General features: G+C 34.3%; 1 protein-coding gene across 3 annotated transcripts in view; it reads left to right on the top strand.

The window, feature by feature from the left end:
• tai (taiman) overlaps window positions 1–24,995 on the top strand; it is a 107,814-nt gene that overhangs the window by 871 nt on the left and 81,948 nt on the right. Inside the window, exon 1 of one of the 3 annotated variants that reach the window (XM_070208955.1) lies at window positions 14,181–15,573. The exons of 1 other annotated variant lie outside the window; for it this stretch is intronic. The gene's annotated coding sequence lies outside the window, so the exon portion shown is untranslated. Of the gene's footprint in view, window positions 1–14,180; window positions 15,574–24,995 lie in introns of those variants that run through there. One more of the 3 variants, XM_070208957.1, reaches the window with a different exon arrangement.

Below are 24,995 nucleotides of genomic sequence, written 5' to 3'. Positions count from 1 at the left end.
TTAGCAATTCTGATTGGGCCTACTGCCACCTGTAGCATAGCTTGAATCTGTCTTAAAATCTTATTTTATTGAACTATGCACATTTATTCTAAGTGATTGATTAGTTAAACTAGCTTATTAAGCATACAACAATTAAATGATAATATATATGCATAGTTAATATCAATTAATCAAAACTAATAAATATTTTCTTTGACTAGAGTATTATCAAATATTTATCTTATACAAATAATGAATACATATTTAAGTATAATTATATCAATTTTTTAAAACAAGCAATTTATTAATTTTACATACTAAAATTGCTTAAAAATAGCACAAACTAACTTTGCAAAAAAAGTAATTAGCTTTTTCAGGGGCTTACAAATTATTTTGACATTCAATGCAATTAAATTAAAAAAAAAATTAATAAGAAAAGAATGCCTTGCTCACAAAACTTCACCTTTTTTTATTAAGATGTTCCATTAAAAAAAAATAATAATTCATTAAGCGGTTAAATATTTATCAACTTTAATATCTCATGAATTTTTGAAATATTTTTTCATTTATTTTTATTTATTTAATATATTTTATATATATTTTATTTTATTTTTAGGTTTAATACCCGTTTAGTATATTACGGAGTTATTTATGAAAAGTTAGATTTTTCTTAATATTATGCACCAAGCCCGTTTAAATTGAAAAAAAAAAAAACAAGAGTACAATCTGATTAGAAGGAATAATTATTTAGTTTTTAGAGTTTCTTAATTTTAGTTGGAGCATTTTTATTTATATACTCTTGTAGAAGGAATTATGAAGATGAAACTTTTCATATGCAGACGGGACAAATATATCCTAAAGCTGTTATGAGAACGATCGAAAAGTAGGTTATATGGGAAACTTTTTTGCTTATCAAGAAATAATTTACTGGTCATTTATTAGCTTCACAATGCTGCTTATATAAATGCCCAATCTTATTAAAATCTAACAACAATATCATATACTTATATATCAAAGATCGGCCGATAATTCAATTGTTGTATGAAAACCTTTTTTGTTTTTCAAGATGTCTTGACCAACTTTGGCATTTAGTAATATTATAAATCATATAACATATAGCTGCCAAAAAGTCGATCGATTGGAAAGTAAGAAAGTTGATTTGCTTATCAAGTTAATTTGACCTCAAACTCTGCACTTTTTCCTTATTCTTACTTTCTCGTTGCGTTTGCTTCAGTTTTTCTTGCCAAATTGTTCGTGTTCCTTATTCTGCACTTGAATAAGTAGATCCATGGCCAGTGGCTTTTCCAACTTGGCTTTTATTTATTTTTAATGGCCCACACGGCGGGCGTTGTTTATGTGTGTGTGTGTGTGTGTGTGTGTTGGCCTTTTAGACTTTCTCGTGTGTGCGAGTGCATAATAAAAGCCATTAAAATTAAGTAATTGACGCATGCAGTCGTCGACACCTGGTGCGACTGTAGGCAAAACCGGAAAATGCCGCACAAAGGATATTGTCATAAAGCATCGAACAATAAATAAAGCCGAATCTTCTCAGCGAGCATCTCTGCAGCCTTGTGTACAATCTTTTTTGCATGCATTTCTGTAATTCTGCAATTTATTTTCACCTGGTCTGGTGTTCTTAACGCATCGCATTGGCCCATTAAATTGAAAGCCTCTTAAAATATCAGCCAGCTCATAAAATTCACACGTTTAGTCGCTGGGCCAGAAAATCATCCGGCTACGGTTTTAACTGCCCGACGAGGCATTAACCCGATTTCCTCACTGTAAATGCAGCATGTATAGCAGCATGTTTTATGTATATGCATACGCTATATGAATACCCCTTGATCAAACTGCAAGGCATATATATTTTAATTGGAATCTTATAGTTAAGTCATAGACATATTTGTGCCCGACTGTTTCCGGAAGGGTTTGTTATTTCGCTTGTTTTATATTCCACAAAAATTAAATATAAATAAATCCAGGATGTTGGACGTGAATTGAACTGAATTTTAATTTATGGAAATTTTTTTCAATGATTATTATCAAATGATTATTTTATGTTTTTATAAAAATCTATTGACAGTGTCGCGGTCAACTCTTTAGTCTTCATTTCATTTCTCAATTAAAAATTTCGCTGCAATCACACAGTAGTTACAGGGTATTTCACATTCGAGCAACTAGCCAGAACTGGCTTCTTTTTGGTGTTATATACATGCGTACATGTTTTTTTTCGGGTTTTATGTTTCATTGAGTAAAAATTATAGCACGAGATGAATTGATTTCATATATCAAATCCAAACTCAAAATATCAACTGCAAATGCAACAAGTCAAAAACATAAAAACAAACATCAAAGTAAAACAATTTGGAAAAAAACCAACGCTATAAAATAAAATGCTTCTGAGTTGTTGAGGCGGGAGGAAGCTAGGCAGGGGAACACATTACATTAGAGCGAATCCAACGTGTGCCAACGGGTGGTGTAGGCGACTTGTCAAGGATGCCATCGAGCGCTCCTTCTGCAAAGTATTTTGTGTTATTGTTACTGATGGAATTGTGCGCAACCTCCCCCCCGTAGAGCTGAAGGGTGTGTGGCTGGCTCCTTGTCATTTGGGTGGTGCTCTGTGTTTTTGCCTAATGGCTGAAAACATATGTTGCTGGTTAAGGCAGCAGGTTGGCTAGTTAAGAGCTCCGTAACTTGGCAACGAAATAACAAAACGATGCAATATGAAGTGGAATTAGTTGCATTAAGACAGTGTTGCATACGATTATAAGACTACTATTTTAATGAGGTTATCCATGTGCGCTACTGAGAGCAGTTAATAGATAAGTGATTTAGTTGTGTTCTCTAGTGTTTTGAACGTCTCTAAAAGTGTTAGAACAGTGTTGCACAAGTTTAAAATGCTAAAGAATAGAAACTGTGTAACATACTACTTTCATGAGGTACTCTTAGTCCATTTCTAAAGAATTTTAGTGTTGTAAATGTCCTTAAAACTCTTATAGCAGTGCTGTATAAGATATTAATAATAATAATAATAATATTACTTTTATGAGGTACTCCATCTTCACTTTTAAGAATTTTTAGCTATTATCCAGTGTTGTACAAGTCGTAACGGTTTTCTGTTAGTGATGTATAAGTTTACAAATAGGAAGTTCTACCCTTATAAGTTACGGCTATTATAAATTCTCTTAATAAGTTCTCTTTTCTTATGAGAATAGAAGACCGTATGTACTTATAGGGCATAAAATACGTTTTTATATAGAGTCAAATTGGTTTCTTTTTATAAACTTTACATCATTTGTAAATTTGTTGAGTTCAATATATTTAGTACTAATATTTCTGCCAGCCAATTAATTTGATAAAGTGCCCTCACCGCACCTCCCCAAACCTCAGTTATGAAGAGGTTTTTTAGTCAAAATTCGTTTAGACTTAATATGCCCAAGTTGAAAGCTTATTTAAGAAATGATCATATCATGGCATATGCCAACCATGCGAAACCTCCCGAAGCTAAGTGGGATACCGCTCTGCACCCAGCCCCCCCTCCTGCTACACCATCCCCTCTAAGAAATATGCGTTGTTCTCTTGTCGCATTTGAAAACTGATTGAATACGAGCGTTGCTGCGTTGCTTGACAACTTGCCAGCTGGGGGCCTTTGCTCCACGGGTGGTTGATGGATTCCATTCATGGTGGCCCCGCACTTGGTTTTGATGTCCTGGGTGGGCTTCTCTACCCGAGTTGCTCTGGTCGTAGTTGTTCTTGTCTTTGTTGTTGTTGTCGGCTTTGACATTTTAATTTTACAACTGGCAACAATTTCTGTTGCTATCATTGTCCATGTCGTTGACAAATTGTCCGTAAAAGTCGCTCGCAGGAGCAGGAATCTCCACGCCAACCCCCTCCCACAATCTCACAAAAAAAAAAAAAAGTAGAAAAAACGAACAAAATGTATGCCAATACGTGTGTGTTTCTGCTAAAAATACCGTTAACCATGACAGTCCAAGAGCCATAGAGCACCCAGATGGGTCACATTGATATATGAGAGTCAACTTGGAACTACCGACAACTGGCAACTGGCAACTGGCAACGATTCCTGTTGCGCTCTCAAGTAGCCGCGTCATGTGCGGCCTTTCAAACAATTTTCAATTAAGCGCACAATCACGATAAATAAATCTCATTGTGCAGCGAACTTCATCTTGGCCAGCTTACCCGGTATACTCTCTCTGTTATAGCTGTATAGCATTTTCTGCGGTTTTTCCTAGCTGTTGCCCAGGCTCTGCGTGTGTGTGTGTCGGGAGGGGTACGTCTATGGGCTCCACCCAGGTAGCCGACGCTGCTGCCATGCTGTGACTTTATTGCAATCTTCAAGCTTCCTCTGTGCTGCTAACACGCTTTTGCTTCTAGCCAGCTGATTGTCTTAGATGCTCTATGCGCTAAGCTCCATAACTTGCTAAGCTCTTTGGTAACACCTAAGCCAAAAACCCATTTATGTCAATTACTAAATACATCAATAACTATCATCTGAATTAAGACAACGATCCAATGAATACAATCTTTTTACCATAACAATTTTAATCATTATCATTATCATATACCATTAAGTTGGAGCTTTCCATGTTCATTGCAAAGTTAGTGTCAGCTCTTGTAATAATGTGAATTATCTTTTTTAGTTTTCTTATTATTATTTCATTTTAACTAAATGTTGAAATTTAATAGTTATTTATTGAACATTGTACAATGAACGTCTGGCTAGCAACTCTGACATTATAAGCTCCTTGTAATTATTTACAATGAAGATGAAGCGCCAACAAGCATATCAAATGATTTATGTATGGAATGTAAAATGCAATGAGCATAAGAAAATTATCATAAATTTAAATTTAAATTGAGCAAATTTCAAATGTTGCTTTAATTTCCTCAAACTTTTCTTAAATTAAAATAATTATATTAAATATTTGTGCTACATTAATTTATTCATATTCCTGTCATATAAAGGTCGTATTGCATAGGTAATTAGAATTAGAATATAAAAGTCAAGTCTATTTTCAATCTGACGTTAGAGTATTTTAGTTTCGTTCTATAACTATTAAAATCGGCACAAAAACTTGTTTATGTTTCATTTCCTTGCCATAAATTGTGCGGTTAGAGAGCTGTGTGTGTTTTTATAATGCTGATATATGTGTTTGTATTGCAATTTATGAGTTACATAAGAAACATTTCACCGGCTCAGCTATGGCTTCTCCCGGCTATTCTGCACTCGAATGCTGTGCGTGTGGTCAGTTTGAGGCGCTTGACAAATACAAAAAGAAATAAATATAAAATAAAGTGAAAGAAATAAAGAAACCGACAAATGCAGGCAAATTCAATCAAGCGAAATTTAACAAGATTTCCGTGAAGTCCGTGTGCAGTTCGCTCGCTCTTTCTATCTAATGGATAGAAGCCGTGCGTTCCCCTGCAAGACACAAATTAAGCAAAAGTCGCCCGAAAAAAAAGAACAAACAAATACACACAAATGATGAGAAAAAGATTCGCTAAAGCCAAAGCTGAGTCTGAGGTTGAGGCAGAGGCATTTTTTATAAAGTAAATAATAAATCAGCGACGAGACGATATATGAAAACCGAAGCACATAAACAGGCACACAAGCACACACATAGATACACACACACACACACACAGACACACACACACACACACACGCACGCACACAAACAGCTGCAGATACAAAAGCATCTGAAAACTACCTATAGAAGATTTAGTGGCTGTGTCTTCTGGTTGCTTAGGTAGCTCAAAGGAAGTAAACAGGATTTGAGCTTTACCAGGAATTTGGCTCTTCAGTTTTGCTGTTGTTGTTATTATTATGGCATGCCTTTAACCTACGCATTAGGTACAAAATAGTTCGTTCTTTGCGGTCCCCAACTTTGGCTTTGCGTTCGTTTATTTACTTTAGGAAATTCGATATATTTAAATATGTAGTTAGTTCATTTTTTTTTGTTGCTGCTTGTTATTCGTTCTTTAATGAATTCCCTGAATTTTATTAAATGATAAGCCGTGTAATTTGAAGACATTGTACATAATCTGTTGTTTGTGTGTGAACGTACGCTTAGAAATTATAAAAAAAAAAAATAAAACATACAAAATTATGTACTTTTTGTTATATATGTGTTATATATATAACACGGAGTCACTTGATGCCAGCAATACGCGGAATTCTGTGCTGGGCAACTTCAACTGGAAGTTAAAGTTAAGCTAATCAAATTTGTTCGTATGTGGATACAATTTTTGCTTGGGGTCAAATGTGAGAAATTCTGTGCAAAATTGTCATGGATGAACATTTAACAGTTCAGTTATGAACAAGCTAATGATGTTATTATAAATAACTGTTTAATTAGGCTTACTTGATTTAATGAGAAGCGCATAAAAAGGCGATTTTTAAGACTCAGAATGGAGCTTTGAGTGTGTGTAGGAAAGGGAGAGACTAAGAAATTGCCAGAAAGGAGGAAAAGATAAATACAATAAGAATAACCCAGGGAGAGCTAAGAAAGAAATCCTTAACACAAATATAAGTGAAAAGATAATTAGAAATTGCTGTGTAAATGTATAAAAGATGCATTTATGTAGATTTTCCTGTTGCCTCCCGTGTCTCTCTCTCTCTTTCTCCCTCTCTCTCTCCCTCTCCCTCTCTCTTCGTATACTTATTTGCATTTTCAATCTGTTAAATAAATGAATCGCCTTTCTATGCGATTTTCATAAATTCAGTTCAGGCTTTTTGCTTAACGAATCTGTGTAAGGGCAATCCAGGTACCAGATAATCCTCTGTTGTTTTGTTTTATTTAAATTGTCGAGATAACAACATTGTTAAATATCATTGTGCCAAAATACAACCATGGTGTTACTTGTGGCATATATTAATGGCAACTAGTCGAGGGGTTATGCAGCCTGGCCTAACAACATATTTGCGAATAATGTTTTACATGCAGCTGTTCATATTTTGTATTTTGTTTCCTCTCATTTTGTGTAGGCAACATATTTTAATTAAAATGTATAAAAATGTTCATGCGATCAATTATTCAAATTGCACTTTGGTTGCCCATTAGCATTCACAGTTATTGTTGCTGTTGTCCGTTGTTGTTGTTGTTGTTGTTGTTGTTGTTGCAGCAGCAGCAGCTTATTTGCTGCCATGTTATTCTGCACAAGTGCGCAATTATTTGTGCAACATAATTAAAATTTTATTAATTCATAAACAAATGCAGCGTTAAGCAACGGCAACAACAACAACAACAACAACAATTGCCGTTGCTTTTCAGCACTTCATCAACGCCAAAAGCGTTCCTGCTGCTGCTGCTGCTGCATCATTCATAAAAAATTCCATAAGCGCAGACAAACAACAGCAACAACAAGCCGCAACAGCACATCACCTCTGCGCGTGCATATTTTTGCCTGCACATTCCATTTTCACACCGGCTTACAACATTGACACCTGTCCCCCCCGCGCCCGTCTTCGCCGGTTCGCCTGTGCTGCCTCACCTGGCTTGTTGAGTTTCGTTGTAAGCACGTGTCGCAGCTCGTGTGTTGCTTGTTGCCTGCTTTTGGCACTGCCTGATGACGTTACTTGGCGACCAGAAAGAGAGAGAGAGACCACAAAACTATCATCAGTTGGTGTCTAATTGGCAGTGTAGGGGCCGAGGCTAGCTTTGGCAGCTGGAGAACGGAACACTTCAGATTTGGCTGGCCGAGAAACCAAATTCCGGAGTCACAGACCCGCTTGGCAACAAACAGCTAACACATCAATTTGTTGAGAGACTTAAACATACCCTGTACTATGAAAAAGTACGCAGTAAAATAAATGTTTGTTTTAAATATATTTTTTGTATTTATAACAAAAAAAAATATTTTAATTATCTTGTATATTATTGCTAATATATAAATTTATAGCTTAAATTTATTTTGAGTGATGTATTTCGTTCGCATTGGAAATATTTTCCGTTCTTTTCTTATATAAAACGCTTTTGGTTTTATTTTAAAATATTATTTTTTTTATATATATTGTATTTTACAACAAATAGCTACAAAAGGGAGCGGGAATATAACACTTTTATGTCATTTACTTTTAAAAGCTTTAATATTTTGAAAAGTCTGGTCTGTCTGTGTTTCTGAGCTCTAATATGCTTTCAGAGATTTGTTAACTTTTGGACTGCTATAAATTCTATAGAATAAAGTTCCCTAAAGGAGGTTATATGGGCAGGTAAAAGAAAGCATCTCCCACCCCATAAGGTATATATATTCTTTCGCGAGTCAATCCAGACATGAGTTTCAGCTTTCACATCAAGTTATTAAGTATATACAGATGCTTGCAGGGTATCTGTTAGTCGGCAATCAGGAATGCCTGACTGAAGCACTCTAACTTCTCGTAAAATGTTTTACATGAACTGACATTCTTAGGAATATATTTTGTCTTGTAATATGTATGATGCATAGCCTTCAAGTTGATTAACACCTTAAGAAGAAAGAGAAGAAAGTATATTGAGTATTTAAATTTATTATATTAAACAATATATGCATATTGATGAAAATATTTAATACAGTTTTTTTTTTTAAGTTAAATAAAACTTCAGGTAAAATCAACCTTACAATATTTGTACATAGATTGTAAATAAATAAACATAAAAGCCCAAAATTTTCACAAAAAAAAAATAAAAAATAAAATAAGTCACTGTCGACGTTGGCGTCGTTATTGTCGTTCATGGTTGCAACACCTGTCGAATTGTGGCATCAGCATAAAATAGAATAAAATGGAATAAAATAAATACGCTGAAGCTCAAAGCGAAAGCAGGCGGCAACCGCGAGGCGGACACACACACACAAAAAACAAAAAAAAAAAAATAAATAACAGAGAAAACCCAAAGCGCACACTGCAAATAAATGTATGGCAATGCATACAATATTAAATAAATATCATGAATTTGAAAGCAACACACAATGCTTTTATATTCGAGAGAGAAAGAAAACAAGTCTGCGCTTCAACTTGAGCAAATAGCAAATTAAGTAAATATTTTATAATAATAGATCTGCCAAAAGAAAAAAAAAAATGACAATATTAAAACACGCGCAACGTTTGTGCAACCACAAACAATTGATTGGAATATTGTAAAGAAATTATACACAATTTATGTACTCGCAAATATGAGCTTAAAAGAGTTTATTATAAGCTTGAAATTAAAAGAAAGTAATAATCGCATTATTAAAAACAATTAATTATTTTCAATTTATTTAACTAACATTTTTATGAAATCAAATAGGAATTACTTAAAAAAATAAAAAATATATATAGCATAATACAAATAAAATTTTTAAGTTTTTATTTAAAAAACTGAAGAAAAAAATACATAACTCTAAAAAAACCCACAATTAGTGGGCATATTTAAGCTTAAATAAAACACTTAAATATCGCATGAGCTAATGCCAAAATATTAAATAATATTCATTAAATATATTTATTCATAGCGATTTATGCGCCATGCCAAATCGCATAAAAATGATTTAATCAGCAATTTTTGCAGCACAACTCAAATCACAAAAAACACAAAAACCCCAAAGAAAAAAAAAACCAAAAGCAACAAAAAAAAAACGTCTTTAAGGTCTTCAACAAGAAAACAACAAATAAAAGGGCAAAAACCAAAAAGTTGAATATAATAGTTTCCACCAAAAAAAAAGAAGAAAAAACCATAAATAAATTGCTAACAAAGCATAGCAAAGGCAAAAAGCAACAAAAATAAAATAAATGCTGCCGCAGTACAGTCACCAAGTAGTTCTCGAAAAAAAGAAAGAAACTAAAACAGCCGCAAAGATACGGCTAAGGTCGAAGAATAAGATGTCCAGAAGTTGGCCAAAAATATGATTAGACGCTGCCTTGACTTTGTTCTTCTTGGGGGAATAAAATAACAGAGTTAATATTCAATTGAAGTTAAGGATAATGAGCGGAATTATCATGCTCTTTATTTAGAGTTTTTACTTTACCTTTAATTTGCTAGTTCGATTGATTTAGATTGTTTTGCAATTTCTTAACAAATTTGTGAAATTATTATCAATTTAATCTATCTAGCGATTTTTTTTAAAGTCAATATTTCAATCAAGAATACGTCTGAGTTATTTCAATTAGTTTCATTTCAATTGTATTTTGTTTTGAATTTGTTGTGCATTCTTTTAAATTAAATTCCTTTGAAAATCAATAAGAAATTTGTATTTAAATTAATAAAAAGAAAATGTTTATTTTAAGTATCTTTCATCCGATTTTCACCAGATTTGGCTCTTTGTTTATGGCTTGGTCTCTCTTGATCGATTTGGCATCTAAATCTGGCCACAATATTTTTGGTCAAAATTCATGGGAAAATGGCGCCCACAAATATCCTATATAGACATAGTTCCAAATTTCCCAGCCCCATAATTCGGTTAAATCTTATTCGATTTCCACGAGACTTAACCCTTTGTTTATCTATTTTATATGCCCTGCTACGGGCATGGCATATAAATCATCCCGCTAGTATATTATATATAATATTGTTAAACTATAATCTTTTTATCTTTGTCAAGTTTTAACATCATTCCAATTGTAGGCAGTATCAGTTTTTTTTGGCACTTCGTCCAATGCTTTTTCCGAAAATCAACTCAAGGCAATTCTTTGGCAAAACTCATTTTCGCTCCAACTCTGCACAGCCATTTGATTTCACTTTGTTTTGTTTTTTTTTTTTTTTTTTTTGTTCATTTCTTACCTGTGGGCCACGTTTTTTTTCGAGCAGACATTGATTTTGATTTTCGTCTAGCCGTGGGCTTTGGCGGGGGGTCCACAGAAGCGTCCATAAACTAACACACAGAAATTTATGGCATCACGTTGGGAACTACTGTTTTTTTTTCCTTCTTTCACGTAGTGTTTGCGGTTGTAGGGTTTTTGCTATTTGTTACACCCTGTAAAAGCGGCACACAGCGGGGTATGATAGAGTGGCGCTAAGTGTTTGCAAATCCATTTTAAAATTAATAAATTTAATTGAATTAATTACTTTAAGTTCAAACATATTCCAAGCAAAACCGAAAAAATACAGGGTATTTTGTAACGCAACATTCTCGAATTGAAAATATGAAATCTGCAGTAAGCTATCCATAAATTTAATGAAATTAATTAAATGAAATCCTAACATAATCAAATAAAAAATTACAGGGTATATTGCAATGCAACACTCTTCAACTGTTATGTTTATTATTTAGCCGCTTGGCTCAGGTAAAAATGAGTTGGGCTCTTGCAGACGCTTCAATGCCAACAAACAGTTTTCCAGCGAAAAGTTTTGGGAAATTGTGTATCTGCTGTCGCTAGTTTTGAGTTTTTCTTGTTGGTCATCAAGTTTTTTATTTTTATTTATTTTTTTTTTGTTATTTCGCTTAGCTTAAGCATTGTCTCCCGTCATTTGGTTTCTAATTGTTTGTTATATTAACAAAAAAAAAAAAAACAGAAAAAACTAGAAAAAAGAACGAAGCCAAAGCCAAAAGGAAAATGGCAAAAAAAAATAAAGTTTTCAAACTGTCAGCAATTAAAGTAGCACATTTGCCATTTGCCTTCTGTAGTTGCCAGTTTTGGTAAGTGTTTTAGTTGTTGCTGTTTTTTTTTTTTTATTATTTTATTTGTGTTCTTTTGCGGTAATTATGTGCATACAATCAGCAGCTTAACTGCATTTGTCATGCATAATTAAGGCTGGCAAAAGAATCTTAACTAAAATCTAAAGTGTCCACAAAAAAAAGACCTGCAAATTGAGTTGTACGAAAAAAATTGTTTGCCAAAGATCTTGTGTGAGATGACGTCATACGAACAGGAAAACAAGAAAACAGCATGGGCTGAAAATAAAAGTATAAATTAAAAATATAAAATGAACAAATTTTTTTAATTAGAAATGTTGCCTAAAATGTTAAAAAAAGATAATTAAATTGTTTCACTAGAGCTATATATTTTTTAAGTTCCATAATATATTCAGCATAGTTTTATTACTTGTCTTTTTCTTGAATTATTTTTATTATTTAATTTTTAGTATTTAATAATACAATTTGTAAGCCTTTATTAGATTAATCGCTTAACGAATGTGCAACAAAAATTAATTAGATAATTATAAATAAACGAAAATATGATTTATATAAAAGAAACCAAAAATGCAGATAAACAAACTCAATTCAAACTTGGATTGCAGCGCATTTAAATATTAAATTAATGAGCTTTTGGCGTCAAAGGCTTTAAGTAAAAATATAATAGAAAAATATTTTTCAATATTCAATAAATCATTAAATCAATCGCCTTTTGATTTTGCGATTAGTATCATCTCAAAATGTTATTTAAATTATATGTATATTTATTAGACTTACTTCGCATGTACTTGGAATTCAAGGAAAGCTTCACTCAAATATCGAGCTTTACCAAAGTCCATTTGACAAGAATATGCTCTTAATTAAAAAGTATCTGAAGTCTATCACCAGCTGAGGCTAAGATAGTATCTACTTAAAAGTTCATATCAGTTACTGAATTGGTTAATGCACACTTTTACGTTTAACTGAAACGTAATTTTTATAAAAATTAATTAATAGTTACATTTGTTTAAAACATTATTTTACTTGACCCATTTGAAACTTGAAGATTGCTTATCATATCTTTGACCATAAACCAATCTCTTTTATGCTGAACTCGCGATATTTCTTATCAATAACAGCCGATTGACACGAGTCTGCAATTGAAATTTGTTAATTTAGTTTTTCAAATAGATATTCAGCTGCTGAAAAGCTTTAAAATAGCTTGAATTGAGGCTTAAAGCTGCCCGAAGCTTTAATAAAAATAGCTATACAACAATATTTATTTACTATAAATTAACTTACGAGCAATATTTAAAAAATGCCAAATTAGCCTTTTCTTATCAAGTCAACTCTTTTAAAAATTTGTCGCCTAGACAAGTTTTAGGGAGAAGTTTAAAAATTTCTGATTTTTGACATTAAATAGAAAACATTAAAAAATTGTAAATACGCTATGCTTAAAAATTGCCATAAAAAGCAGCAAAATAGCTGCCAATAAAACTATATATGTATGTATGTATATATGTCGTCTAGCCGTATGTACATACTGTCGTATCTGTGTGTGTGTGTGTGTGTGTGTGTGTGTGTGTGTGTGTGTGTGTGTGTGTGTGTAGGAACAGCTAGTAGCGCCGAGTGCTATTGAAATTGAAGGCGACAGTGACGACGACGACGTTGAGAGCTTTTCCATTTTGTTTATTTTTGTGCTTAATTTTTTTTCGTCGTTTCGGCGCGCGACAAAGCTGCAAATGAGCGCATCTTTGCGAGAGCGTATTTGCGGCGCGCGCTCTTCGCGCTCTCTCGCAGTTCTCTCTGCGGCTCTCTGTGTGTGCCTGTGTGCATGTTTGTGTGCACTCATCACAAACACAACATGTGTTTCGTCATCAAAATTTGTTTTTGTTGCATTTGCCGTGTGTTTTGCTGGTGAAATTTTTTAGTGTCATCTCATTTTGTTTGTGACGTGTGATGATCAACGGTTTTTTTGTGGGTGTTAGCAGAAAAGCTTTGGAAAACTCTGCTGTACTGAGATTAGAATTATTTACATGTGCGTCTATTATTTTGGCAATTTTCTTATTTATTTTTCTTGGATTTTTTTTGTTTATTTCGATGCTGTTTTTATTTTGTTTTTTCTTGCAACCAAAAGCCACCATTAAATTTCTGGAAAGCACAACAAAAACAAAACGACGGCAATGTTGTTTTTGCGTACCGTTCTTGACGTAGTCGTCGCTGTCGCTGGCTGTCGTTAAGCGCCGCGTATCTCTGAGATACGCTAATTGTGGGGCCACCTCGCAAAATGAAAATGCCGGCAGTGGCCTCCAGAGAGCGGAAGAGTAAGCGAGCTTAAAAACAGCACAGAACAGTCGTTGCTGCATCTCGCTCTAATTGTGGGGTAGTCGAATGCTGGTGTAAGCAGAGGCGCACTATGCGCGGCCAGTGTTGGGCATTGCCAACAGGCAAAAATGTTTTTGCGCTCCCGCGACACTTGACACATGGAGCGAGTGGAGAGAGAGAGAGAGAGAGAGAGAGAGAGCGCGAGCGTGAGAGAGCATGAGAGCGGATTTAACTGAAAGACAGCGCAAACACACAGCTGGTGTATCTCTGCGTTGCGTTTCAGTTCGAGTTTGTATTTCGTTTGGTGAGGTTGTCTGGTTGAGCCCACGCAAGGCATTCAAAAAATAAAGTGCCAGCCTCTGCTGTCCCCACTGTCGACGTGTCTCGTTCGTGCGCCGTGCGTGTCTCTCAGCCTTAATTCCAATATCCAATTCACAACTAACTGGCCAAACAATTGTGAATATCTAGCTAAATATCTACAGTTATAAAATATAAGAAAGTGCGCAAAAAGCAAATCACTTGACGCAACCCAATAAAGAAAAAATAAATAAAGCAAAGTGCGTGCGTTCAACTGTGTGTGTGTGTGTGTGTGTGTGTGTGTGTGTGTGTGTGTGTATGAGTGTGCTTGCTAGTGTGCTTGTTTTGAGTGTTTGCAACGCAAATAACACTCAATAAAGCAACATTTTATGCTTTACAATATATTAACAACAAGAAAAACTGTAAAACAAATATCATTTGTGTGCATATTTTCTTTTACGACAATTTTTCAACTCGGTTACGGAATTTTTGTGTCGCGTTTCATTGCCAGCGCGTCTCAGAGCGCGCGCGTTTACTCTCTCTCTTCCTCTCTGAGGCGCTCTCTCGTGTCGCTTTGCGGCGTCGGCCGCGTTTCATAATCCAATTGCCGTCACTCGCTTTGTGGTCGTCTTCGTACGTCGCTGTCGCTGTCGTTGCCGTTGCCGTTGCCGCCTGCGCGTATCTTTATTTATATTTTGTTTCGTTTCCATTTCGTTTCGCACTCGCGCCTTGTGAAATGTTGTAGCCCCCCAGCCCATGCTCGCCGCCTCACTTTACAAAGTTTAAGTTCTTCTTTTACTAATAGTCTCTCAACTCTTTGTTTATTTCCCCCCACACTCTTTGCTCTATAGTTCTGAATTCTACGACAAGTACTATATAATTTCTCAAAGAAATCCATAAATACTATATATACATATATATTCTCACAAGCTTAACATACAACACAAGAAAAAAGATATTAAGAAAAAATAAAAAAATAAAAAAAAACAAAAATATATCAAGTTCGCCTTGAAAAATCTTGAAAGAAATGAAATTAAATCAATAGAAAGCAAATTTATTGCTACACATAAATATATATACACATATATTTATACACGCAACGGTTTCACTTTGCAAATTGTATACAACAACAACAACAACAACATAAATTTACAATCAACCATATTTATTGTTAGGCCAGTGTTGCCTAGTGCCGGAAATAAGTGCAAATAAATGTGCAACAAAAATTAATTAGATAATTATAAATAAATGAAAATATGAAAATATGATTTATATAAAAGATACCAAAAATGCCGATAAACAAACTCAATTAAAACTTGGATTACAACGCATTTAAATATTGATTAAATGAGCTTTTGGCGTCAAAAGCTTTAAGTAAAAAAGGTATATAGATAAATGTTATAACTTTTTATTAAGAATAATGCATAAACAACTTATTTACAATATTATATTCTTTTAGTACTGAAGACTTTTCTGAAAAATTCTTAGAAAGTTATTCAAAAGAGTTTGAGGTTTGCCTTTAAAAATCACAAGATCACAAGAAATAATAAAAAAAAACCTTTGAAAAACAGAAATCTTAAGTATTGAAAGGAAAAGGTAAAGTTAAGTATATAAAAATATTATGAACATAATTTTCGAATAAATAAAATCCCAGTTAAGTGCAGACTTTCGGTCTACAACGTGTCATCGACTTTTGGTCATATGCATTGTATTTCTCCGATTTCCGTTTGTTAATTGCATTTGGCTCAGCTACCACAGGTTATTTATCAGACATTGGCAGGGCGCTTATCAATTTTCCAGTCATAAGCAATTGCTGTGCATAAGATTGAGTATAGCCAAACGTGTGCACTAAGCAAACAGGTAAAAGATACATCAAATTCAAATCGATATGAAATACACTAAATATGGATACATATATTAATTGTTTGAAACTTATGTTCAAATATAATTTTGAATATGAATTTTCTGGATTTTCTTGAATTTTACTTGCTGAATTAAAATCTCGAAGGAATTGAGCCAACCCTACAATAGTTATTAAAATGCATATATATACATATATATATTCTAAATCTTTATTTTTAATAAGTCACTGAGTAAAAACTAAAATATATTTGATGAAAAGCTACAATCTTCTTTTTTGAGAGTTTCCAACTTGACTTTATGATAAAAAAGTTATACAGAGTAATATACTCTCGCTTTACAACACTGTCTCGGTTGGCTTTTGAAAGTTAACATAAATATTCATTGGGAGATTTGCAATCTTCTTCGCGCAATCTTCTTTGTTCTAATAGATTTCAACTTCTTCTCTTTTGAGAGTGCCCATATATATACTCTCGCTTTACAACACTACACATTTTACATAAATGAGATTCACCATGACTTTTGCTTGACTTAGGCCTTAAACCTATTTTCTTTCAGTGTATTGCTATTGCATAATCAAATAGAATCAACGTTGTCTGAGTTTCTGTTTCTGTTCAGTCGAAATTCCTCAGTTAATGCAGTGGCAAACACGGCTCTAAAGACTGCCTTGGCTGATCTGAAAGACAAACAAAACGTAGAGTAGAGAAAACTAAACTAACTGAATTGACAAACTGACATATTGAGGCGTTTTTTTTTTTTGTGTTTTATTTAGAATACATATATATATATATATACATAGAATTCTCAACCGCGCGAGTGCGAGTATTTCAAAGATACAGCGTATCTTGCAGATACAGATACATTTAGACCGCATCAGACGAGCCTGTCGGTCAATTTGTTTTGTTATCTCGCACTTTTTGCATATGATATTAAATGTATATGTATATATGCTTAAACATTTTTAAACATTTTATTTATAATTTTCAATGAATATTTCTTGAGTTATTTTTATATGCAGTTTGCTCTCTCTCTCTTTCCCTGTCTCTCTCTCTCTCTCTCTCTCTGTGCGCACTTTTGCGACGTATTTTGATTTGATTTAATTAGTTTATTGTTAGATGGTTTTTGATTTTTTTCGTTTTGGCCCACAGCATTTGCGAACAGGTTAAACCAGTTTCGAGCCGCACAAAAAAAAAATGTCTTCATAAATAGTTTTGCTTGTGAGTTTATATGAAATGTAAATATTTTACGGGTCCCTCAACTTAATTGCGCGCTGCTCATAATTTAATAAAAATAGCTAAACACTGCGCTTAGGCTTATCGCTAAGGCAAGTGCGCGCACTCCCTCTCTCTCTCTCTCTCTCTCTCTCTCTCTGTGTTCTTCTTTCTCTCTCACACACACACGCACACACTCTGAGGCGCAGCAGCGATTAGATAATAGCATTTTAAATGTTGTCTCTACTGTACGCTAGAAAGAATTGACCAACAATAACAAATGGACTTTGTTTTGAAACTGCAAACGCCAGAGAGATCGAGCGAGAGCCAGAGAGCGAGTAAAACGCTGCTGCTGATAAGACAATCGCACAAAGAGAGAGCGAGAGCGGGAGCGAGAGAGAGAGAGAGAGAGAGAGAGGTTGCATATAGTTCGGACTGTGCGTGTTAATGAAATGTTTTGAGTCTACGTCACAATGTCCAAATAAAATAACAAAATGAAAATTAAGTCTATAAACGAGACATAATAATAATAATAATAAAAATAATAAAAATAATAATAATAATAATAATAAAAGTAAACGAAACGTTTATTTCGAAATTAAGTGGAAATCATTTAGAAGCCAAATTTAATTAACTAAAACTTGATTTCCCTAAACGGAGCCTGTATAAAATGTTTTCAATATTAAATTCGTATTGAAAACGATTTTAAATTAAGTTATAATGCAATAAAATCTGCAATCCATAAAAATTAAATTTATAAGGAAAAACCACAAAACGTAACGAAATTGTTTTCGATTGACTTCTTGAGCTATTTGTGCCAGAAGCTTAACTGAAATTTTATGAAAAGTTTTCGCAGTAATTCAGCAAATTGTAATTCAATTTTATTGGCAAATTACTTTGAATATGCTCAAATCGTATTTGTGTTCGTTTACTGATTCATTGACAAATAACAAAGAAAAGAATTTTATTATAAAGTAAATAATAAAATAAAAAACAGTAAATGGGATAATTTAGTACACATTCTTATTAGACAACGGAGTTGTGTAGGAAAATATCAGACTACCTCAGCAGTACTCAAGTCTAGTTGTTCTGATTGGCTTCTTATTGGATGCATCGGGAAACTCAATATATAAAAAAAAACTTTACAACGGGATACATTGCAAGACATGACTTCCGAAATAATTAAACTTTGAGCAAAAAGAATTTTTTAATGGGAAAGGCATGAATTCTGAATTCCGAAACCTCCGATTGAGACTCACGTACAATGAAATCTATCACAGAAAATATTTCCAGAGCATTTTCTCGAGGTTTCTTTTAGATTTCACAACACGTATTTAACTCCGAAACTATTTGTGCTTCCCACTCCGAAACATTCGCATGCTATGTAATCCCTGAGGGGGAGCTAGCTACCTTTTGCAACTCGGAACCCATTTGCTGATATGCATACGCTTAAAAATAATATATTAATGTATCTGTATCTATATCGATATGTGCATTGCATGCGCCATTAAAAACTTGTTGTCGCCTGAGCGTCTCTCTGACCTTTGCGTCAATGTCCTCAAAACCTTGAATGGCATTTTATTTCAAAATTGTTGTTATTTTTTTTTCGAGGAAAAACTTTGAGCTCACGTTTTTCGACGCATGTGTGTAGAAAAAGAGCTTGCATGGAATATTGCACAATTTGATGTGAAGCGCAAATGAATTTTTGTGCCGTCTACAAAAAATATTATGTATATATATATATTTTTCCATGTTAATTGGGAAATTAAGCGTAGCCCCTCGCTGTGCGTCAGAGTCAGAGTGCCAAGTCGGAGTCTCGGTTCCAGTTCCCAGTTCCAGTTACATTCTCTTCGCCAAAATTTGCAGTTCGCTTATTTCGAGAGCTTCAACATTTTGTCACAGCGCATGCAAAGCTTTATATCAGGCAAATATATTCTCAGACGAAATGTCAATTTTTATGTAATCTAAAATTTGGCATAGATCTGTCTAGGATTTGAAAATCATATCATATATACGAAAAAAGTGTACTCCGACAACAGAAGCTATCTATGTGTATATATATATATATATTCTTGATCAGATTGTAATGTAATCTAATCTAATATCTGGCTTAGATCTATTTGCTTCCGGATCAAAATCAACTTTTATGTTTTTCTAGAAAAAAACACAATGTATATATAAGATAAAGGCAAACATCGATCGAAGCGACAACAGTCTCCCTTATTGTATTTTTTTAATATTAAAATAAAATAATTAAACAGTTTTTTGTCTTCTATTTATCATGTATCAGTCATGTGATTGGCAAGTGTATACGAACTTCGGGTCTACGAAAAAAACTCTACTTAAGTTTTTTTTTACCACGTTGTTCTTGTTGCTGGCCACGTTTATAATTACGTTAACTTCAATTACTGCTTACGTACAATATCATACCAATTTTTCTTCATCTTCTTCTTCTACTTGTTTATTGTTGTTGTTTTTCCAGCTGAAACAGGTTTCGATTGGCCGCTTTTTTTTTTGTCTTTTCGTATGCTCCACAAGCTTTGCTATAATTTTAATTCCTTTTTGAAGTTCTTCGCAAACGTATTGAAGGCCTCTTTGCCCGCGGCCTGTTGCCGGCTATTTAAATAGTAGTTAAATCATTTTTGGAACGTCTGAAATTGTTGATGTGCTAAGCTCAGTGGATACCGATATGTGGACTAAAATGGGTAACATTTAATAACGAGGGCTCTGTAATGATCGATTGGCATGCAGAGAGTGTAGTCTGTGGAAAGACACAAAATTTGTTATAACTTCGATAATTATTTTAATTATGTCTTGTACAAATATTAAATATAAACATTAATAACTGACTGAGTAACTAAACGGAGAAATAAATTTACTTTAAATGTATTATTTATTTAATTATTCCATTTGATTTAATTATACAATATAGTATATATAGAAGGGCATAATTGCAAATGTAATTAAGCTGAATTATGAAGGAAAATATTTGTTTGGTAGGAAAAGAAAATGTTAATCATGCATTAGTGAGAAAATGTTAAGATTGCAACTTTTAACAGAAGTGAGAAAATGTTAATTCGAAATGTTAACAGCAGTAAGACAATGTTAAGTTCGCACCATTTAACAGCAGTAAGAAAACAGTATTATTTAGTATACTTAAAATTATTAAGCAATTTATTTTCAATAATATTTAGCATAACAATTAAGCTCTGTTTATTTCGAAAAATGCAACAGCAGTGAGAAAATGTTAAGATCGGTACTTTTCACAGCAACAGAATATGTTAAGATCGGAACATTTAACAGAAGTCTAAAAATGTTAATTTCGAAACATTTAACAGCAGTGAGAAAATGTTAAGTTCGCACTTTTAACAGCAACAGAAAATGTTGAGATCGGAAGATTTAACAGCATTGAGCAAATGGTACTCTTAATTATAAATAAATTGATTTAATAATGCAGTTCCTATAATAGCATAATATTATAGTACTGATAACACATGGGCCTTAAGAGCGCAGCAAATGATATGTTTACTCAAAACGAGAACATTTTTACAAGCACGGTTTAAAATTTACAACCAGCAGATAGATTCCGAAACGCGTTCTTCTCGCGTTCTTTCACGCTTCTGTTTTCTATTTTAATCTGAATGCCGAATTTCTATACAATTTGTTGCATTTTGTTTTGCTTACGCTTCACTCCGCACATCTTCGTATCAACAAATGTCAAGAAGGGCGATTGTCATTTGTCGGCTTTGCTACACTACTTCCTTTAGTACAACACACACGCACACACAGGCACACACACACACACACAGTTCGAGTCGTTGTTTGTTTTGTTTTGGTTTGCGTTTTGGGGGTTTGCCGCATTTGAAATTCATTTTTAGATTTCAATTTATTTTCGGCGTAGTTTATGCCAATTTGGTTTTTTGGGTGCGATTTCTTTTCATATTATGTCTGCCATATATAAAAAAATATATACATATATTCTACATATGTGTGTGTGTGTGTGTGTGTGTGTGTGTGTGTGTGTGTGTGAGCTTCTTCAAGCGAATTTGATTTGATACTCATTTTTTTTATTTTAGCTAAAAAATCAAATTGCAAGCGCTTACCGCATTTTTTGAGCCCTACTGTACGGCCCGATTTTGGTGTCATGTGCTCTTCTATATAGTACATATATTATGTATATGTATTTATATGATGTGCCTTTTGAAAGCATATTAACTAATTGACGTTTGTGTTTATCCTAAATTTGTTTTACTTTGCGTTTCTCGAATACTGACATTTCGGACATGCCGCAAATGCGAGACAAATGTTTCAACTCATGTTGCGAAAAAGTTCATCAAATCAATGAATCAGTTTTTCGTTGAATACCCTGCAATTGGGTATACGATAAGGGATGGCAAACAAATTTGCCTAAGCCCCGCTGATCCGGCTGAATTTCAGCAATATCTATGAGATATATGCGTCTTCAGATACTCAGATACTCATTTTCATAGACTAGAGCAAAAGCACGCGCTTCTTAACTACTTCAGATCTGTCTACAGGGTAACTAATAGTCATGCGCTCTCTCTTTTTGTTGTTTGTTTTTGTATCAGCTGTACTTAGCGCTGGCCTTTTACAGACTGACGTTTGAATTTTTGTGGCTTACTACAATTATCTTAATTAAAAATCTGAAGTCAAAGTTGGCCAGAGTCGCACTCGGGCAACAACAAAAACAAAAACAAAAACAAAAGATTAGCTCATCTCTTTTCTGCTGAATTAAATAATCAACGTCGTTCAAATGGGCAACCGGCCGCGCTCAGAACAGGGCTTAAACGTGCTCTTAGCCAAAAGTATCTGTGCCCACCGCCCTGCGAGAATCGCTCTATGACCATTTTATTTATGAGTGTGAACAAAGCAAGAGATAAACTTATCTCAATCTAAGTGTGTGCAATAAAACATTTTGTTGCCTAATAAGTTTTACAATAAGCTTGAGCACACTTTATAATACTTAGTACACCTAACATGCAGATTAAATTTGAAATTTGAATATTCAGCTTATATTATAATTATACAAATATAATTTTTATTAAATTATGAAGCTGCTGTGAAATATATTCGAAACTTTCGAGCAATACAAATTTTTCAATTCGCGATCTTTGAGGCTCTGAGAACGTTGCGCATATCTTGTATATATGTATATATATATATTTAAATACGCCTCTCTAAACATTTATAGGGTAGAGGGCGTTTAAATAAATTTATTTCATTTATTTATTTATATATATATATCTTAAAATTTGTTTGGCTTTTTGGCTAAAATAATGTTGATGTCATAGGTTCGTTAGCTGGCGTAAAAAAATGTTTATGGCACGCACTCGGTTTGAAACTGTGTGAGCTAATGCAGGCATCAAATCGAAGGAATGCCGATGCCGATGTCGATGTCGATGCCGATTTAATGCCGTATAAATAATCAGGCAAAACATTTGCAGGCCTTTGAACTGTGCTAAACGGTGCTTGTGGAGAAGGCTTAAATGAAAGATGATGTAAAGAGTTTAACGCTTGAGTGTTTCGAAGTTTATCTTTGATGTGCAATAAAAACGTTTGACTAAGTCATAGATCTGACAAGCAATATATCTGGAATATAACATAACGTCAGCTTTGTTTTATCAGAGTCAGACTAAGCCTTGCAGAATTAACTCGGCCTACATATATGCATATATGCATACATTTTTCTAACCTTAAACACAATTAAATGCATGTAGACCCTTCTTTAGCCCCATCGCCCCAATATTGCAGTAGGAGCTAGAGTATAATGGGAAGCCATAATAATGCGCTCAAAATTTCATAAAGATCGGACTATAAGCACCGAAGCTAACAGAAAAACCAACAATAAATTATTTTAAACGAAAGAGACAAGCAAAAGGAAAAGAAAAAGCTTCTAGACCAACTTCCGATTAAGCTTCACAGCAGGAGGACAGCTACACACTTCGAAAGCTTCACTCCAATTGGAGTCTAATGTTTCTAATGAAGATATACTCAAATGATTTACAAGCTTCATATTAATGGCTACACGAAAGCTCGGTTGACAGTTAAATTGCATACGAGAGCAGCACACGGATCTGGTCGCAAGCTTTTCTGTGTGATCTGAGTTCAAACGGCGAGCGACCATTTTGGTTTTTCTGCGCAAACAAAAGTTTGTCTCGGATGTTGAACTGAATTTGGCTACCTGTTGCCCGTGCGCTGGCCCCAAACAACTTTGAGCGCAATTTGTTTTTTTGTTTTTTTCATTTTTGTTGCTCGGCTAAACGCCGCTAAACTCTATTATTACCACATGCAAGCGCAAAGCTCAGGCAAAAGATAAACCCCGAAAATCGGCAACTGACCAGACCAAAGCGTCAGAGCGACCACCTTTTAGAGAAGCAAAACACAACTAACACAAACAACAACAAGAGCGCACAGAATCTAGAATAATTATTATATGCGGTTTAGCACAACAACAATAACACACACACACACACACACAACTACAGGGACATATCAAGAGCGCAAAGAACAGGAGAGTGGGAGAGAGATGGCGGCATGTTGGGGCTTCAAGACTTTACCTAACGTTCTGGGCACTGCTGTGCGTGTGTGTGTGTGTGTGTGTGTGTGAGAAATGTAGGGGAAATATTAATGAGCATGTGTGCGGCAGCGGCTCTCAGCGTTGTCGTATGTGTGTATGAGTGTTTATAAAGTTGATTGCACTCGATTTTTAGATACAGCTTTTTCAAGGTCATCAACGAAAAAACGACAAGCTAACCGAAAAAAGCAAAGCGCTCGCTGCTTAGTCGCCGCTTCTAACAGCAGCGCCGAACAGTATAACAGAAAGAGATAGCTTAGAACGAGAGAGGGAGAGCGAGCAGAGACCGAACCGAACCATAGGGCGCCCTTTGCTTGTCTTTGCCGAAATTTGAGCCGCTCTTGTCTTTGCTGCTGCTGCTGCTGCCAACAGCGCTGCTTCTGTCGCTGCTGCTGCTGCTGCTGCTGCTGATTGACCGTTGCTCTCTTGTTTTCGTTTGCTTCCTCTTCTTCCTTTCCACTCTTATATGAGCGACGCGCGCATTTAATTGAAAACTATGCGCCAAAAGCTTTGAATTGAACTCGAAGCAGAGTTCCTTTTCGCTGCGCTGCGTCGATGTTGGCTGTGAAAAGATTCACAAATAAATAAATCAAAACAAGATTTATGTCTGCTGCGACAACTGCTCTGCGCCGCTGCGTATTCAAATCTGGCAGTCAAAATAATGCTATGACCAAAAAAAAATATATATATATGTATGTATATATGAAAAAAAGCTCAAATCGCAGACAATGAGAGCCCGGCAGCAGCAGCAGCAGCATCTTTAGAAATTATTAGATGATTTTTTTTATTCGTGCCTTTTTTTTTTTATTTTTTTTTTTTTTGGCATAAGCAGAAATTTTTCGTTGGATTTTGTTGTTGTGTGTGTGTTGCTTGCAGCTGTTGGAACTGAGCCGGTTTTATTTTGTGCTGCTGTGTGAAAAAAAAAAAACTCAAAACAAAACAAAACAAAAAAAAAAAAACAGCAAACGGAAAGGTGTTGAGTTTTTTTTTTTTTTTGCATGCCAAGCTTTGTTTGGCAGCTTTACAGATTTGGGCGTTGCAGGATATCGGAGCTGGAAAAGAAATGAGATAAAAATTGGTTTGCAGCTTTTTGTTGAACTTTTATCCTAACAGGCATATAAGAATATCCTGACAAGCAT

This window comes from Drosophila virilis, chromosome 4 (assembly GCF_030788295.1).
Source record: "Drosophila virilis strain 15010-1051.87 chromosome 4, Dvir_AGI_RSII-ME, whole genome shotgun sequence".
In the NCBI taxonomy this organism is placed as follows: Eukaryota; Metazoa; Arthropoda; class Insecta; order Diptera; family Drosophilidae; genus Drosophila; species Drosophila virilis.
The sequence above is the reverse complement of the archived record's forward strand: the minus strand, read 5'-3'. Positions and strand labels throughout refer to the sequence as shown.